The sequence below is a fragment of the Halichoeres trimaculatus genome, unplaced genomic scaffold (assembly GCF_033239565.1).
Source record: "Halichoeres trimaculatus isolate MK-OKI-2021-1 unplaced genomic scaffold, fHalTri1.1 fHalTri1_scaffold_1, whole genome shotgun sequence".
Lineage (NCBI taxonomy): Eukaryota > Metazoa > Chordata > Actinopteri > Labriformes > Labridae > Halichoeres > Halichoeres trimaculatus.
The window spans coordinates 3,983,883-4,003,360 of record NW_027437179.1 but is presented as its reverse complement, the minus strand read 5'-3'; the positions used below and the strand labels follow the sequence as shown (position 1 = coordinate 4,003,360).

The following is a 19,478-nucleotide window of genomic DNA, read 5'->3' as shown; positions in this document are numbered from 1 at the left end:
TCATACTTCAGCAAGCCTGTCCAAGCATGACCGGAGATTCATTACAAGCTGCGACGTCTTAAGGACGGTCCCTGCCATGGAGTGGAGAGGAAGTGATGTGTGTGTGTGTGTGTGTGTGTGTGTGTGTGTGTGTGTGTGTGTGTGTGTGTGTGTGTGTGTGTGTGTTTGTACTGTACAGCATTGTTTTTAACAAGGTGTAACCAAATCACAGGTAAATGACAGAAAGTGTCATTTAACTCCTTTAACAAAGATAAGTGCACACATTTAGGGTTCTAATTTTGTGGCGCAGCGTAGGGGGCGCAAGCCTGGCGCACCCCACGCAGTGTTAATTTTGTGAGGCACACCGCTGTTCGCTGCCAATTTGATAATTTGGTAGACTGTCTGTGCAGAGATGGGTGTGACGGTGCACCAGGGGGAGTTGACGGTGCACCAGGGGGAGTTGACGGTGCACCAGGGGGGGGTGTTGGCAGATTCATGTTGGCGAAGTGACAATTTCGTGCCAAAAACAGAAAGCAGAAAGTGTACTGAAAGCTCGCCAGCTCTAACCTGGTCTATTCTCGGCGCAAAGCGGAGCGCACCCTCCGCTGCTGTAATTTGGTGACAGGCTCATAAAAATAAATGTATGTCACTCAGGATTTACCCGTGATTTCCCATATTTCTCTGTTTTAGTCTTTATTTTTAACGTGATCTAAAAAGATGGAGTACATTATTGTAAGGAGGATGAGGTGGAGACACCAGGAGAGTATACAGTATATCACCACAGGTTCTGCTATTTGGGGATGACAAACCAGGAGTGCAGGTGGATCAAAAGTATTATGAATGGATAAGCCAGCTGTGTAACTGTCTCTTCATTTTGTACTCCTATTAATGACAAAGGAACAGATTACATCTGTCCCGGGAGCTGGCCCACACGGTGACGCGCTTCGTGTCCTCCGATGCGCCCCTGCTCCTCCTGCTGCAGGGACAGCACACTTTCCAGCATTTTCCGCGGTGCTGGGGATCAGTCAGACCAATCAGACACTGCGCCTTGGCCGCAGCACATTTAAAGGCGAGGAGAGGCGCTCATTTGATTGGTGAAAACAGCGCTTGGCTGTGTCAAACCCACTCACAGCTTTTCTCCTCCCTCTCTGCCAGTCGCGCGGTGGGAGGTGCGCTCCTCTGCGCCTTGACTGCGCCTCTCTTGGCACTGTAGGACACTTGCAAAGTGCGCCGGTCATGCCCTGTCTGCGCGGCGAAGGCTGGCGCAGGGCAGATGCGCCTGCGCTTGGTCTACAAAATTAGAGCCCTTAGAGGTAATTATTTACATTCAAATGAGTTATTAATTAGTCCAGCATCAATTGGAGAAAACTATCATAGAAGCTGTTAACTGCAGCACAGTTAATACTGAAAAAAAAAAGAAAAATGTATGGTATATCTTTACTTTAAAAAAAATCGGACAGGATGCTGTTTGTTGGATGTCGGTCTGAAAAGGCAGAATATTTCTGAATACCAAGCGAGTGCAGCCTCATGCCCTCTGCCATGGTGATCTTTTTCATTCTACCAGTTTGTAATGCATCAAGGTTAGACCCCTGGTAATGAAAAACACATTTTTTTTCTTGCATGGACACGCTTACTTTATTCATCCTCCAGCCTAGCGACCCTGAGAATGTGGAGCCTTTGCATTGGTCGTGCAGCTGACCTACTGGGAAAAATGGCTTCAATGAGGAGCTTTGAATCAGCTCATGTTGCAGTGTGACTACTGGAATTACTGGGATAGGCAATTCATGAGAAACTGCTCTCCCAATATCATTCTAGTTTTGGTCAAAATGCTTCGAGCTGTACATGTTAACATTTGTTTATTCCTTAATCTGTTCCAGCAACAGATGACCAATGAAAACAGTGGGGGCTTATTATTAACAAGAGTATGCTGGCTTCAGCCAATGCTTTGTGTGTTTGGCCTTTGTCTTTGGTGGAGTTTGGCTCTGCCTTGCAACACATTTTACGATCCCTAAAAAAAAATACACAAGAACAGCAGCTGTCAGTCATTGTTAAACATGACGTAATGTTTTCAACCTCTAATAACAAATGAAAACAAAACTTTTCAAAAAAAAAAGAAACTTTAACACAACACAGCATTACAATATATTCATCATTATAATATATAAATATATAAATTTTTAAAGTTTGACCACAGCTTGTCTGGAATGACTGGGGAGACAGAGTTTTTTACCTACACTGCAGCCAGCCACCAGGGGGAGCAGTTTGTGGGGACCTCTCTTCAAGCCAAGCAAGATAGTGGCTGTTTTCCAAACCGCCTACTACATACTACTTTTGAATGTAGTATGTAGTAGGCGCCACATACTACCTACTGGTTTTGCTTGTATTATGTAGTATGACTGTTCTGTTGGGTCTGTTTTGTGGTAAACTACTCTGGTTTACAGTCTCAGAAGGTGGAGCTACAGATGATGTTGGGTTTTTTGCCTTTATTATAAATATACAAAGTAAATCTTGGCATTTGGTTCTTTTGTTAATCATATCAGACAGAACCATCATTTTGATTTCTAATCTGAAACCAAAAGTTATATTGTTAACTGAAAATAAATCTGAAAGGGATTTTTATTTTATACAGCTGATGTAAAAATCACTTCTATATAATCCACTTATGGGTTAAAAAGTGAATTAGTGATTTATATGGGCTAATAATTTTGTAGAAGTAAACACCTCTTTTACGACTGGAAGTGACAAGATTTACTGGTGTTCGTTCACATCACTTCACTTCTATCTCATTGATGGTCTAACGTTGGTGTTGTGTTTTAATTATAATGCTGTTTAATTCCAGTAGATGGCAGTGATTCACCAAAGCCTGCCACCCGCATAGACAAACAGCATTAGGGCTGTGCATTGTGGGACACAGTATGCCAGGTAGACTGGTCCGTTGCATACTGAGAAATTTTCCTGGATCAGTAGGTCATCTGGGGATTTTTGGTATACTGCAGATTTTGCAAGTTTTTGCATCCATACTTACTACAGACTGAATTTCAGCCAAAAAAGTAGGCCCTGCCAGTGTAGTAGGTGGTTTGGAAAACAGCCGATGTCTGTTTTTTTTGTTTTTTTTTTCTTTAATAGTATATGGTGGCGGTGCTAAAAACTGCAATTCTTTAATAGTCCACCAGAGGGTAACCCTAGAAAACCACATACACACCAAGTTAAAAATGCAGAGTTTTACCCTGAAAGTTAAAATGTCTATAACCTGGTTTATAAAAGACTTAGATTTGGATTAAGTTTTACTTCATTCACACACTATTTTTTTTTTTATTACCGTATTTTCCGCACAATAGGGCGCACCTAAAAGCCTTTAGTTTTCTCAAAAGCCGACAGTGCGCCTTATAATCTGATGTGCCTTATATATGGATCGATATTGATTAATCATGGCTACCATAGTTAGGGGGCGTCGTCAGAGTAACAGCAGTAAGCAGTAAGAACCTGTAAAGAGGAATTCTGCTAAGTACTAACATTAGCTCACAGGCTGGCCTGGGCTTCTTCTCTTGTTTATTGTTAGAGCAATACAGCGCCCCCCAGAGCTCTGGCATGTGAACTGATCTCTGGAAATGGCTTTCATGGACGGTAGAAACGGCTTCGTCTTTACAGCGCGCTTTTTTTGAAAACGGCACAGAAAATAGTTAGATAGGAAAATGTTTTGTTGACATTCCCTTTAGCGCAGCTCCATCTAGTGGATTCATAACGCAACCCCAGCCACTACTATAGCTTCTATTCTATGCACCTTATAATACGGTGCGCCCTATATATGAAAACAGTTTTCAAATAGGCCATTCATTGAAGGTGCACCCTATATTCCAAAGCGCCTTGTAGTGCGGAAAATACGGTACTCACCATTTCCAAAGATATTGAAACAAGCTTTGCATTTATCCTGGAACATACAAAAGTTTCAGAAAACCTCAGTTTTTACAGTGTTTAAGTCAAACGAACAGTTTGAAAAGCTAAAAAGTAAGAGTCAAACTGCCATTGGTTTAGAAAATAGGTAGGGTCACTCAAAACTGAAAAAGAATGAACATATCAAGATTCAAAAAACTTTATTGTCATACTAGCACATGTTTACACATGGATACATGGATTTCTCTCCCAAGGTCCTGTTGTAAACCCGATAAAAATCAAAGAAAAACATAAGATAAGGATAAAGGAGAGATTTAAAGAACAGGTAGAAAAATGCAAACACCAACTAAACATAAAATATAAAAATTATAAAAATGTAAAACTACCAACAAAGTAAACTAACCCTAACCTTAGAAATCAGAAATCAACCTGTTTTTGGAACCAGGACCAACCTCTTCACCCTCCATAAATAGAGTCACCCCCTGGTGCAGGCAGACCTGGGTATCTTGGTTGGTCTGACTGGTTAATCTCAACCCACTAAACTACAGCCTCCAGAGCAAAGATCAGTTTTCGTGTGGGAACAGCAATCTGTGTTTAAACACGACACAGCTCATGTGTCAAACACTTCCACATGCTGTCTGAAATCAAATCCACTTTTCCAGAGACCAACCTTTCTGCTAGAGGAGAGGAATATTTTTTTTTTATCTATGATCAGATCTCTCCTGACAGAATCTAATCTGCACCTCCAAGACTTTTCTGCTGCTGGAAAAACCATCAAGGTGTTCTCTACCCACTTCTTGATGTGTGCAGAGGTGGATGACAGTCTGCAATTAGAGCTGATGGAAATGGTGTATGACGTTTTCCCTGAAGAATAATCATTAGCCTCTCTCTGCTCCTGACTTCTCGTGGAGCTGGGAAAAAGACGGTGTGCAAATGTTTTCTCTGGTAACTTAAAGCAGATAGAGAACTAAGACAACACGTGTCAATCTAAAGCATCTCTGTAACAAAACTTACCCCTGACCTGTCGGCCATGCTTAATTCCACAGGGCAGCATCACTGCTCCCACTGAGAGCATCAATACTCCAACATCAGCCATGAGTTAGAGATGTATGACTGTGTGTGTAAGTGTAAATAAGCCTGAGTAGCTACAGGCGCTGTGAGGACTGGTCTGAATTGATAGTGTTATTCCAGGATAAAGACTCCGTTTCCCATGAGCACTATCGTAAAGACATTACTCTGGCAAAGACGTGCATTCGTTTTGGAGAGCAGATCTTTTTGCCTTTTCTTTGTGTTCAAGGAATTAATCAGTGAAAGGCATATTCGGCCCGATTAATCGTCCCAACCGTTTAATCAGTCGGGCTCTAGTCTGGACGCCCCTGTTCTACAGCACTTATGAGTCAGTCAACTCACTAAATCTCACACCTTATCACTTGTTCATGCTAATGCAAGCTCAAAACCCTTTTCCTATTGCCCACCCATACAACAGTTTTCCTAGCAATGAGCTCTAGCATAGTGTGGCAAGCAGATACCAGCAACAAAGCACTCCCAGGACAGGACTTCATTTACACTTCCACTGCTCCTCACTTACTGCTACATGACATCACAAGCCACAGTTACATTGGGAGTTATTCGTCTTTCCGAATGGAATCTTTCTGAATGACTTTTCTGAAAACATTAGAAAACATGGAAAGGGATATTCCAATCTCTGGTCTACATGCGCCGCTGTACTCAAACAGAATAGTCAATGGGGCATGCGCAAACAAACGTAAAGATACGTAAACAAATTGGGGAGCATCTTTAGTTGTGTCTTTCCTTCGGAATAAGGTGTATACAAAGGTTAAATTCTTTCCGTTTGAGAAAATAAACCGAATGCAAGCAGAACATTTGGGTCCATGTATATGTGGCTACAGACTTCATACTAAAAACTATGAACACAATTTTCTGGAGCTCCAAACCTGACCAGCTGCTGTACAGGCCATAAATCCTTCTTGACATGGGAGCAGCTACAAAACTGAAATCAATGTTCTTTTTTTTTCAAGAGAAGATTTAAAAGAATTCAAACAAGGTTTTAAATGCTTCAACCGTCAACATTCAGTGTGACAAGACCCCAATAACCTCACATTATCATGCTAAGTACCCAGCCACTAACTTAGAATACAAACTTGCTAGCAAACATCTTTAACTCAAAGATTATTTTACTGTATTACATTGATCAGTAAGTACAGTTTTTGAAAACGAACCAAATGATTCAACAGCAGTTAGAGGTCCTTATCTGCCTGTTGTGGTGGAGTAAATATATTGGACTGTAGTGACACCTTTGACCCAAACCGCACACACACTGTTGGGAAGACATGACTTGACAAGGTGTGTGTTTGTTTTTGAAATGAATGGAGATCAGATCTTTGACTTCTACTTTTTTTTCTTCAAGACAACTTTTTACCATTTACAATGCCACAAGGTAAGGTATTCATCAACAGTTATGTAGAGCAAGGTGCAGGGTGACAACAGGCAAACTTTGTCAGTTTGTAGTTTAGTAGCCAGCTGTATTTTAGTAGCTAGTGCTCTTCTATCAAGCAGAGCTAACGTAACCTCACTCTTCATTTTATTGATAGACTCAAGTTTGAACAGACCACTGCAGAATAACTGCTTCATGTGGGTAGCCATTAGCTCAGGTACTAGCCTTTAGCCTATGTTTGAGCCTATAGCCAGTCTTTAAGCTCTTAGCCTACATTTTAGCATTTTTCTCGGGTTTTATCTTTTATCTTGTGTTTTAGCCTTTAGTGCTTGATCCCTGTCCTGTTTCTCTTTCTTCTGCTCTTCTGTCCTTTTTCTGTCTGTTAGGTTCCAGTGTCCACCATCACTACAAAATTAATCACAGAAATCATTTTCAGCAGAGAAAAACACAGATCTCTTCTCTCACTGCTAAACTTCGTAAGCTGGTATGGTGTTGTCGCGGGGACTTTGACATGCTGCATATTAATCCTGCTCTGTCCAACTTAATCTTGAAGCTGAGAACAAGAATTTAGAAATGCATGTGTTGATTGGCCTGCTGAATGAACATGCTAACACAAGCTAGTGTTTTAGCCACACTGTTTACCAATATGATACAGTTGTACCAGCCTTTATGTGTGTATGATGTCAACAAGCAGAAGGTGATTGAGCTGGAACTCATTTCCATCAAGAGGAACTGACCAATCTGAATCAAGCATTCAGCAAAGCAGGAAGAGCAGTGACAAAGCCAGGTAAAAAGAGACAATCCCCCATGGTCACATGCTAATGCTTCTTTTGCTCATATGAACAGTTTCCTTACACACAACTACAGGCTAATGAAATGTAACCGGTGAATTTTCCACCCTCAGAAGGTAATCAGAAAGCTTCAGACACATAAACTGCCTCTTGTTCACATAATTGGAACTGGAATTTGATTTTGAGTCACAGCATGCACAATTGGTAAGTAAAGCAGGTAATTAAATGTTATGTTAGCATGACTAGCATAGAAAGGAGGATGGTGAGGGTAGAAAAGGTTATCAAAGAGTCCGACCTGAGCCACGCTGAATGTTAACGATAGCTGTGGCAGCATTTTTCCAAAGCACTTTTGTAATTGTTTTGAAAGGCACAAACAAACGAGTTCCTTGATGAGTTGCTAATTGGGGTCACATCAGAAGCAGGTTCTTGGTGTTGCCTTAGCAACCACAAAAAATCAACACAGACAACGTGAGGTTTTCAGGGGCCTGGGGTACTTTTCAAAACTGATGAAAAGTCTCCATTTAGATTTAATTAGTTGTCCTTTTTTACAGGAAAGAAGTGAAACATAAACCAGAGAAGGTTTGATGAATGTGACACTGTTTGCTGAGGTGTTAGAGGATGTCAATAAAGTCTGCATATAGGAGTTCATTTAAGTTGGCGAGACATTACAGGTGCAGCGAAGCCGTGTTCACGACGCCATCTGTGCTTTCACAAGATCTTAATCTGTCATCAAACACAGCTTGTAACTACCTGAGTGACTTTATAAGTGTGTATTTCTGCAAGAGCTAAATACTAAATCCTGAGAATGTTACAGCACCTTATAGCCGGTCCTTAAGACAGATATCTTCATGGTGTGCTGCAGATAAAAAGTAAAAGCTAGAGTACGCCCATTAGCTATTTACACCTCATTAACTAAGTCAATATACTCACTCCACATTATCACAACAGCTGAGAGGAGTCTCAAGGATTTATTTGCATTTAAATGAGGTATTCATGTTCCCCCTCCAGGCTTTAAAAGCAACTCTGGTGACATTAGAAATTTCCACCATCATATGCTTAGTGTAATATAAGCTTGTCTAACACTGTCTCTAACATCTCTAACCCACGCAAAGCAGGACTCATTTACAGGCAGGTTGTTCTTTAAGAGCATGAGCTCACCCATCTTCTTCACATCTTTGGTTACTTTTGGATTCTTCAGCTTAGAATAAGCTCAACAGTCTCAAAGCAGAGCCCTCTTAGAGTGAGACACAAGCTGAAATTCTGATATTGGACACACAGCCTTTTCATCAGTATGAATTATGGGTGTACATCTTTTACATAATCACTGATTTAGAATCAATAGACATACTAATCAAGGGCAGCGAGTATTGAGTGGGAGCACCCACTGCCCATCCGTTATCCTTGCCTCAGGGGGTAGACAGCCACAGCCCACCGTGAGGAGTAGCATCATCCATCACAAGTTTGTGACACGGAGAGGAGTGCTGAGGTATCTGGAGTCCCGCCAGTTTCAAAGAATAACCTTGGAGAGATTCACGGTGAAAGTAGACTAACAATTGTTGATTGAGGGATTGTAAAAGAGTGAAACGTTTATTTCCTTCACAGAATGTGTTTAACGGCCTAATGCCTGAGGATTTTCACGTCTCATCCCCAAGAATAGAAGTATGAAGTAAAAACAGCTGCTGTATTCAAGTGAACACCTTCCTGCAGGTGTGAACTCAAAGCAGCGTTATGATACTGTGACATACGCTGTGACTGCGACAAAGCCAGTAAATCATTTTAGAGAGATTACCCACAGAGCAAAGATTAAAACAACACTGCAGCCTATTTCATCAAACAAAGGCCAGAAATCCTTCACACTCAGGGCTCAATGACTGCATTAGAAAGCAGAGCGTGTTCAATGAACAACAGTTGTCTGGAAAACTGGAACTCCTGCTCCAATCACAGACTATCAGGATTTCATTAGCAACCATGAAACTGCCTCCAATTAAATACCTTTTCTCTGTCTTTGCAGGTGTGCAGTCACCGCTCCATGTGTGTAATAAGAGATCGAAATTGTTTGAGTGGTCCCACCGATGAATCATTATCCTAACAAACCAAACAAAACAGCAGTTGTTTGGATTCTTCAGTGGCTAACATCACTGTTCACTAGCAAAACTGCTTTACTGAAGCATCGCACTAATCTCAACCCATGAGTAAATTACAGTCTGTACTTCATATTAGGCTATACTGTTACCTTTCTTCATTTCTGCCCACTTATGACCCCCCCCCAGAGGAGCCCTGACCCTTAGAATCAGACCCCGACATGAAGAAGCCAGCTTTTTGTTGGAGTTGCACAGTAAGTTGGTCTCACGCCAACTGTGGCAACAGGAGCCAGTCTCTTTAAAGAGGACATATCATGCTGATCCCTAATGTAATACTTGCATATAATATAATAAATTTGAAAACAAGACCTTGCACCCCCTGAATTTTCAAAAAATGAGATATTGTATTTTTTCTGATATATCCTAGAACAAGATTTGATGCCTCTGATAGGTCATTGCCAGTTGGCCGCGAGATTTCGACCGTCGTGATGACACGAGGATCCTTTCTTTTTATTGGAGTAATCTGACAAAGCAGCTCCTCCTCTGTGATGTCAGTTAGTCACACAACCGCCACCGAGGGATACACCCACCAAGAGCCGAGTATCCCCCCTCAGATGCTGGATGCAGGGACTCTGCTCTGCTGAGCAGCTCGGCTTTACATGGTGAATTAGCAGTTAAAACACTGTAGTTTTAGCAGACGTCGTAATACTTGTGAGACTGTGATATTTGCATGCTTGTTCTGACATGCACTGTGAACCTGGACCACAATAATGCTGCGGTAATAACATAGTGAGGAACTGACAGTAGAGGCGATCTTTAGACTACACTTTCAGCATGATGGATAAAACAGACAGAGAAAAGTGAAGGAGCAGGATAGAGCCCTGTTATAGAAATAGTTTATTGGTGAAGTCTGCCTATATTTCCATGTATAAACTATACATGTTACAGTACCGGTTTGACCCTGAGATGATCTGTGTCCAGGTGGATTTTCTTCCTCCTGAGCTGCAGAACCGTCCAGGTCTGACTCGGGGTCCAATACAAAAGGACGTGTCCTACACTCTGCCATTTTATTAGTGCTATCAATGCCTTACGGTGAAGTTTTGGCAAACAGCAAACTCGCTCGGTCTGACCCATCCAATATGGCGATGTTGTAAATACTGCCATGCTGCAAAAACCGCCCCCTGGCTCTACCCCCTCCGCCCCTCTGATAGAACTGACCAATCAGAGCACAAAGGGCTGTGACGTTGCGAGGTTACTGGGGGTCATTCTGGAAACGGAGCATTTCAACGAGATCTTCAGAATGGCCTAAACTGTGGATATTGAGAACACTATTGTGGGGCAATGAAGGAACTAAATGACTTGTACTGAGGGCAGAAATGCTTTACAGGCATCCTAGTCTGGCATAGTGAAAAGGAGAAACAAGCAGGATATGTCCTCTTTAAGAAAGCTGAGTTCGATTCAAACTGGTCCACTCTGGCCCACTGTAGTAATCTAGGAGTTACTGCTGATATTAGAGCATTTTCTCCAGTATCAGTCTCATTTTTTCCTCTCTGTTGAAAACAGAGGGTTAAAACCCAGCAGCGTGACTCACTAATGGAAGAATCGTTTTGAATTCCAGGGCTAATTAGTAAGGAAACACAAAGAGCAGCAGGTGTATCAAATTAAATCGGCCACTTGGAAAGACTACGGCTCTGTTCATATGGTCAACAGTGTCCTGGCAGTTTCACACTAAGCATTTACCATATGGTCTGGGAGCTGTTCAGACGATGAGGGTTGAAAGATTGATCATGAAAAGACTAAAGCCAAAAAACTGCTCATATTTTGGTGGCCTATCATTTTGATAAAATGTCAATGTTTTTAACAGCTTTTTTTTTTCTTTTTTTTTTCTTTTTTTTTTGCAGTTGGTGAAAGGATCTTTCCTTGAAATCACATTCATCATTATTCAAGTTTAATAGTTACACTGTGTTTCATTTGACAAGCAAGAGGAAATGGTATTTTATCAGATGATAAAATCAACAACACAAGAATTTTTGCAGCAGTTCTATCCTCATTTGAAGCAGAAGTTCAGAATTTATTTACTTTACTGCTTGAACTTTTAAAGGTCTAGCAACAGTAGGGATGGGTACCAAATAAGTTACTTTTATAGGTACCAGCCAAATTCTGTCAAAAGTACTTGGTATCATTTTACGTAAAATCAAAAGGCACCATATTTCGGTACCTAAATGCACTCTTGTGACTGTGAGGTAGCGGAAGATCAGGGGATTTTCTATGCGGGGCATGAACACAGCACTGCAAGGTTATATATTGAGAATCATATGCTAAATTTAAAAATCTGAGATTTTATTATGAAAAAAACTGATAGTTTTTATCACATAAACACACAAAAGTACCTAAAACTGGTACCGTTTGTTTAATATTTGAAACAACACTTCACATTAGCGTAGCACAATACCCAGTCCGCTCCTGGCAAGTGAAATCATTCAATGTGGCATTCGGTTGGTTCTGTTAGCCATGTCTGTGAATATTATAAAGCTACTTTGCTGGCATTCCTCTGGTGCTGGGTTAGCACCGCTAGCTCAGCTATCATACAGGAGCTAGATCTTAGATTACCCATACTGAAGGATGGAAGGTTGATGTCCCATTGCAATGCAAGCACTTTGTCCTTGTCTCCTTCTCCTCAGCTCGTGGGGAACATTGAGCTTAGCACCGGTTAGCATCAACAAGTTTAGGCTGCAAACAGCTGAAATCTCATGTGTGAAGAATGCAATTATGGTGACACATAGGTTTATGGGCACACAGTGGAACTAAACAAGGTAAAAACACATGGGCTGAAAAAAGTAATGATGAGCTCTAAATATGAAGATGAGAAAAAAAAAAAAAAAAAAAGGGAACAAAGAGAGAGCCGGTGCATCAAGTGGCCATTCAGTCTTTGGTACACCAGACCTGGATCAGACCTGGAACCCCCCAAACTCACAACTGAGAGCTGACTTGGGCCCAATCTGAACGCCTTCGCTCACTGACTTTGGGGTGCATCCCTGCTAAGTCCATGACAGCTTAGTGCTGTCTGACTGTCAAACTCAAAGTGAGTGAGGGCTCTCACGCTAACTAAGTACAAAAGAATTACCCATAGTTCATAGCAATGTGGTGTGAAACAGGTTTCCAAGGGGAAACAGCAGGGTAAACAAATGCATAACACATATATTTAAAAAGAGATGTAAACGAGTATTGTGGGTATTGAAGCCAATGGTGACACTAAAGACATGTAAGTCTTAGCAGATTTTTGCACTCAATCACTTCCCAGGTGGTGTCAATTAAGTCTGAAAGGGCCCAGGGTTTTGGGATGGGGCAAGAGATTTAGCCTGACTCTGCACTAAGCCACAGCTGCCCAACAGCCCAGCTCATACTCAAAGAAGATTCCCTTGAACCTTAAATTTCTGATGTTGCAGATTCTCAGATGACCATCTCCTTGTTCACTTCCTTTCCTGTATTAACACAGACATGTACTGATGTGATCTGCAATGACAAAAACCACTACTGAACTAAACTCCTTCCTTCACCTCACCTCACCTCACCTCACAGGAATAGTTTTTCTGACCCCTCCACCTTAACTTGTGAAGATTTCTTCAACCTCTCTCTTGACAAGTTTGATAGAAGAAAGGAGAAGCTGGCCCCCCTGTTAGGTGTCTTTTCCTTCTGCAGCCCGGTGTGTTTGTAATCACTTTAAACCTGCGTCTCTCTCCTTTCTGTGAGAACTACTTTGTCACTTTAACTCACAACATGCCCTCCAGGCTGCGTTCAATCACTCCTACTAAAGGAGGTGTTTGATGTTGTTGGCCAAAGCTTCCTGGCTGTCATAAAATGTTGCCTTTCCACAGCTTGCTTCCCTCCTTGTATAAAATACAATGATTTAGTTTGTCCTGGGAAAGACTTGGGCTATTGGACTTGTGTCTAATCAAATTTTAGGTGGACTTACCAAGCCTCTGTTTTGTCTTTAATGATCATTTGTTATTAGCTTGGAACAAAGCCTGTATGATTTCTGTACTGGTAGAGGTGCAGCATTAGATATCATCAGTCATAAACTGCTCAGTCCCAAAATTGGGACTGAGCAGTAAAATGGCATAAGTCATTTGAAAAATGCTTCTTTCTCAACCCCTTTTTACCTGTGGGGTTCCATGCAGGCTGTTTTCTTATCTCAGTATATGTTTCTACTGAGTCCCAGAATCTGAAGGCACTTCTTTTGTTGTTCGTCTGTCGACACCCTGCAGTATGTTTTCTGTGAAACTCTAAAGCCCTCAGTCTTTACAGCTCACACAGCTGTTTCCAGGGGATTCAGAACAGATGTCTCAAACCTTCTTGAAGCCTTAATTAACAAAATCTGAGGTGTTTCTCTTCAGCCTGTTGCTGCGCAATGTAAAACTTGTGAGCACCGGGATATACAGGATTTAATCAGTCTTTCATGCTGTTATTACTTACAGATTTAACTATTGCAACACTTCTACACATAGGCCAGGAAGTATTTAAAAAGCATGTGAGTGAGATTGTTTTAGTAGTATGTGTGAGAAGGAGCTTTTTAAAGTGTGCCCTATTAGCTATTCAAAAAGTATCCATAACCTCAACTGAGAAAGACCTGTCACTTGTGGTGTAATAAAAAAAATTAACTCTAATTCTGTAGTTTGATATTCAGTAAGTTGACATATTGGCGTAATGGTTGGCTGCTAACCCCACCGTACAGAGGCTCAGGGTTTGGGGCAGCAAAAGCGCCCTCTGTAGGAACTTGAAATAGTGACCCTTTGGTTCCCTACTTCAGCATATTGTATAAAATATAGTTGTCTCAGTGATGTCATCAGCTTGTTTCTTAAAGAGGTTTTTGAAGCCTATCATTGGCAGTGACCATATTGGAAATGAGATTGCCTTTGAGTGTAACTACTATTCTTCATTTTCATTTAGTAGATGCTTTTGTCCAAAGCAACATACAGCACAAGCAATTTTTTCAGACTGGGGGAAAACTTTAATTACTGCAACTAAGTGCTCCAAGTTATTTGGCCGTAGGTGCTGCCACCTAGTGCCAGAAGAAGTGCATTTTTTTCCCCTCCTGGCCAAAAAAGTGAGGCGACGTATCGCATATGGGCATGAAAATAAATATTAAAAATTTTAAACAGGAACTTAAAATATTTGTGTATTTCTACCGCTTACTGAATCAACATTAACACATTTAAATCAATATAGAATTGGATCAAATCTAATGTCAACCTAAATGCAGCAAACTGAATCAAATTGTAAGGTTCTCAACAACACTTAGCCCAAATGAAAATGGAAAACTATAGCTCTCTAAGTGTGATTAAGTGAATATGTTGACATCAGGGTCGGGTATTGAATTACGTACTGTTGTGGGTACTGACAGAATTACGTCTGTAGTACAGAGAACAGATTCACATAAAATCAAATGTTTAAGGCTGAAACAATTCCTCAAGTAATTCGAGTAACTCGGTTACAAAAATGATCGAGAAATTTTCTCTGCCTTGAGGGATTGTTTACTTTTAAAAGATCAAAAAATGGGTTACAAATAGAGCTGATGCTATATTCAGTGACTTTAAAGACCCTTTAGTGCCTTTTTTCCCCCAAAAAAACTGACAAGCAACAAATTTAGCTTTTTTTCTAGAGTTTGGAGGCTGACTGCGTAGGAGACTGCGTATGGATGAACAGTGGAGGAGAATCGACAATTATAACACTCAAAGTTCATTTGAAGTTCTGAACACACTCTCCCCTTCAGCGTCCACGACCGTTACATACATGACGTGTTATGCAAATTAGGTTATTAAGTCATTTAGCGACTTATTAAACATGTAGAAGACTGCGCTGCAGAGTAAAGAAGATGAAAACAAAAACATGATAGAGCTACCTGAACAGTTGTTAAGTTTAGTTCACAGGTCAATGAAGGATAAAATGTCAAGTAACGCTGAAGTCTAACATGCTTCCGAACAGCAGGAGTCATCATTTCAGTCTGAACACTGCGACGACTCAAATCTTTCAAGAATGTCTTGATCCCTTTTTTAAATGTCTCATATCCAGTTAGATCACATTGAATTTAAATTTTATCACCCAAAGTCACTTGTTTTTCCACTGGCTAGAAACAAATTTTTGTTTTAAAAAAAATGTTCTTTAATATAACAAAACAAGTGTATTATTCAATTTCTCATACTCAAATACTAAACTATTCGATTGCTGCACCCCTACAGACGTTACCATGTTTAGGTACCAGAACACGTCCTTGTGACAGTGAGAAGGTGGAAAAGAAGATGATTTTCCATGCTGGACATAAATGCAGCATTTCAGGGTTATATATTGAGAAATAAATACTGTAAATTGAAAAGCTTTGAGATTCTATCACGAAACAAGTTAATATTTATTACCACATAAACACACTAAAGTACCAAAAATTGGTACTGTTAAGTACCGATTGCCAGCTACAGGGAATCGGAATGGTATTGTTTTAAATGTGAAAGGTATCAATCCCCAGCTGACATACATATCAAGCCCAGTCGAAAAAGGTTTCCATACTGTCTACAACCCCACCACCCTCCCCCTTTAAAACAGTGTGGAGAAAGGTAGCAGGGAAATTCACCCAGTGAAGGATTCCACAATGAGCTTTGTGTTATTACCCACATTATGTGACTGCTGAACAGACTTTATGATGAACCCTGACTCTCCTGTGTAAAGATAACACAGTGAGAGTACATTCAGTGTAATCCCACTGCCACTGAGGCCAAATAATGAAACAAACAAATGACATTATTCAGCATTTCAGTTTGGTCCTCCACAGCACAGCTCAGAGTATCTCAGTATGCTCATCCTGTTATCACCCGACTGGTTTGAAACAGTCGTTCTGTTTGTTTTATTTGGATCTCAATGCAAAATGTTCATTTGTTAACCTGCTTTTCTTTGCTTGGGTCAGTAAATCACTGTGGTTGGATCATGTATTTTTAAATGTGCTATCACACTACATTTGATTCTAGTATCATCAGTACCGTGTAATAGAGATGGATCAAAAAATAAAGCTGCCCTTACATTTCTCGCCGTTTAACCTTTAGATGTAGCAGACAGTCATTTCCTGGTTAAAATGATTGCTCCCAATTTGGCTCTGACAGCTGTAAGTGCCACTGGGCTTATTAGAGGTGTAAGTTGGCTCCAAGTCTGTCTTGTGTCAAAACCAGAGTCAAATTATGTGTGAAACTAATTACCACCAAAAGGTCACGGTCTTTACAGTTTGGTGCCGTTTCCACCTACAATTTGCACGCCTTACAGAGCACAATGTTGTTTTCAGCCTCCACGCAGGACAAAAACTCATGTTTGATAGTTTCTCAAAATAATCTAGATAAAAATAAGTCACACTCTCCTTAAATACTGCGAACCCTTTCAATAGCCCACTAGAAGGTGTCAGGTTTGTTCATAGTGTTCGTAGCATTTGTCAGCCTGAGAAAAAATGTGCAACTCTCAGTCCTACATGTACATCCTGACTTTATGACAACGGCTGAAGGCTGGTAAGGTCACAGCCCAACAACTGATGGAAATGTCATCCTGTCATAGAAGGTACCCACCGTCAGAGTCTGATTGACTTCTCCCCTGTCCCGAGGACCAAAGTGAGATGTATCCGTGGCCTTGTCCCCAAATGCTTAACCTCAGAATCTAATCTGAACAACCGATTGCTCAGTTCCTGTTAAAGTCATCATTAATGCCTGTCCAATAACTGGCACATGCAGCGCAGTGATTATTGACTTCCTCCTGCTTTAGGAATATTAAGTCCAGCAGCTGTCAGTTACTCTCATCAGGATCAGTCAAACAGCCCGTCGCTGTGATGGGCAGATATCGGTAAAAAGACTCATTTAAAGAGCATCAATCTGCACATCGATGGTGCTGACTGTGTACTTTCTTCACTTTGGTTTTCACCTCTTTTGAGATGTTTGTGTTTATGTATTACAGCTTCAGTTAACATGTTCAATCAAGACGACAAGCTGAGTCAGCACGGTATAACCAAAATAAACCAGATCAAAAACTTTTCTGAACGCAGTCAATAAATTGGATACTTGCGCTTAACTTCAGCAGGTCCAAGCTGTGAATTTCTCACTCGCCTCAAACTATGTGAGACAGAGTTCTTGGAGTTTGTGTTTCTTTTTATAGTTTTACACCAAAACTGACCTCTGGTGCCTCTGTAGTATCGTTACAGGATTTACAGCGCTGCTGTTTAGAAAACCTTTATTTCAGCCCATAGACTGTATATACAATGGACAGTATGGCATTAACCATTGTATGGTTTTGAAGCCAAAATACCCCCGTCACAGGCGCCACCATTGGCAGCTGTTGTGCAGCAAGAGTCTGCACAGTAGAGACTGTTAGGGATTCTGGGAGAATCTGACTGGAGCTGGGTGACAAAAATAATATATTTTTTTTTCTTTGAGAGTCTGATCACTTCTTGACTCTATCTCCCAACATATTCAGCAATCACAGAAAAAATACACAAGAACATCAGCTGTCAATCATAGTTAAACGTGATGTAAGACCTTGTTTTTAATGTCTTATAACAAATGAAAACAAAACTTTTCATTAAAAAAACACCTGAATACAAGGCAGCCAAATGATATCTTCAAATACCCACAACAATCGGATGTGAGAAACATTTCTAAGAGGTGTTGACATTTTCAAAAGTTTAACGACAGCTCATCTGGAATGACTGGAGAGATGGATTTTTTTACCTATATTGCAGCCAGCCACCAGGGGGAGCAGTTTTGTGGCATCCTCGCTTCACGCAGAGCAAAAAGACGTCAATTATTTTTACAGTCTATGTTTCAGCCTCTGTCTAAGATACTTTTTTGAACCTGCTGTCTCTTTAAGGCTCCTCACATCACAAACCCCCTTCACTCTGATTGGCCATCCCTCTGAAAGCCTGTCAAGGAAGAGCTACAGCCAGACATCAATATTTGAGTCCTCTCCCTACAAAATGTTAGGAACCAGTTGGGAGGTCCTTATGTGATGACCTCATCATTTCTGCAAGTCTTGTGAAGATCTCATCAAAATCTCATTATGTTTTCAAACAGTTTACGGACAGATTCAAAGAATTCCACAACAAATGAATATGTGTTTTTTTGTTTTGCTTTTTCTTACTTTGCATACGTGAAGTATGAACAGCCGGGACAATAACTTGATATCTATGTGCATAAAACAGGGAGGCAGAACACCCCTCTTTGAACGCTTTTATTTATTTATTAATCTTATTTTATTATTTTTTGAATGCAAGTCTGGCTCAATAACAGCAATGAAGAAAAAACTGTTCAGTGTGGACACGCTCATTCAGTTGCCTTCATTAGTGCGTGTTTGATTCATGGCACAAATCCACGTTCACACCCTGTTTTTTTAATAAATCTGGGATGATATGCTTTTCCCCTTATTGAACTTTACGATTTTTGGGGCGCTGATTCAATGTAAATTGGAATTTTTCAATATTTCTTACTTTTGTAAATGTTTGTGTTCTTTTCTAACCAGACCATGTGTAGAAGTTAGATAATGGTGATGATGTTTACAGACTACATCAGGAGCCATCTAACAGGCACCCAAGGACACTATATATATATATATATATATATATATATATATATATATATATATATATATATATATATATATATATATATATATATATATATATAGGAGAAAGCAAAATTAGCAAAGCAAACAAACAAACAAATAAAAACTTAAAAACCGAAAACCCCAAACTGATGTGGTGATTTTTTTTTTTCTCCCACTCTAGTTCCCTTTCATGGACAGAATTGTCCCCACAAGAATGAAATTAATTCAGCAGAGATAGGGATGTAAAAACCAGAGGAGGGGTTGATCCCCACCCTCACCCCCAACAAACTGCACCAAGTGCATAAGGTTTGAGCATTGTTATAAACTTAAAGTTGTCTCTTTGACCACTCAGATACGGAGACTGTCTCTAGCCCTGAAATCCTCTCTTATCACACCACTGAGGAAATGCTGGTTCCTCTAGCGGCCAACTGCTCCTCTTTTTCCATCAGCAAGTTCACTGAGATTATCAAACACTTTAAAACAAAGTTTCCTTCTTCTGCCAAAATGACATTTACTTCAGGTTAAAGGGAGTCAGATCTATCATTTCAAACTGGACAACTCCACACTGAGCTGACGATCCCTATGAGGATCAATGTGACTGATTGATCAAGAAGAGAACTGTCAATGGGTTCATAGGTGACCATGTCTTTTTGAGAGACTAGA

The 19,478-nt window shown here is 40.5% G+C and overlaps 1 protein-coding gene across 4 annotated transcripts in view; it reads right to left on the bottom strand.

Annotated features, from left to right (window-relative positions):
• LOC141789969 (contactin-4-like) overlaps window positions 1-19,478 on the bottom strand; it is a 313,441-nt gene that overhangs the window by 187,606 nt on the left and 106,357 nt on the right. The window lies entirely within an intron of this gene.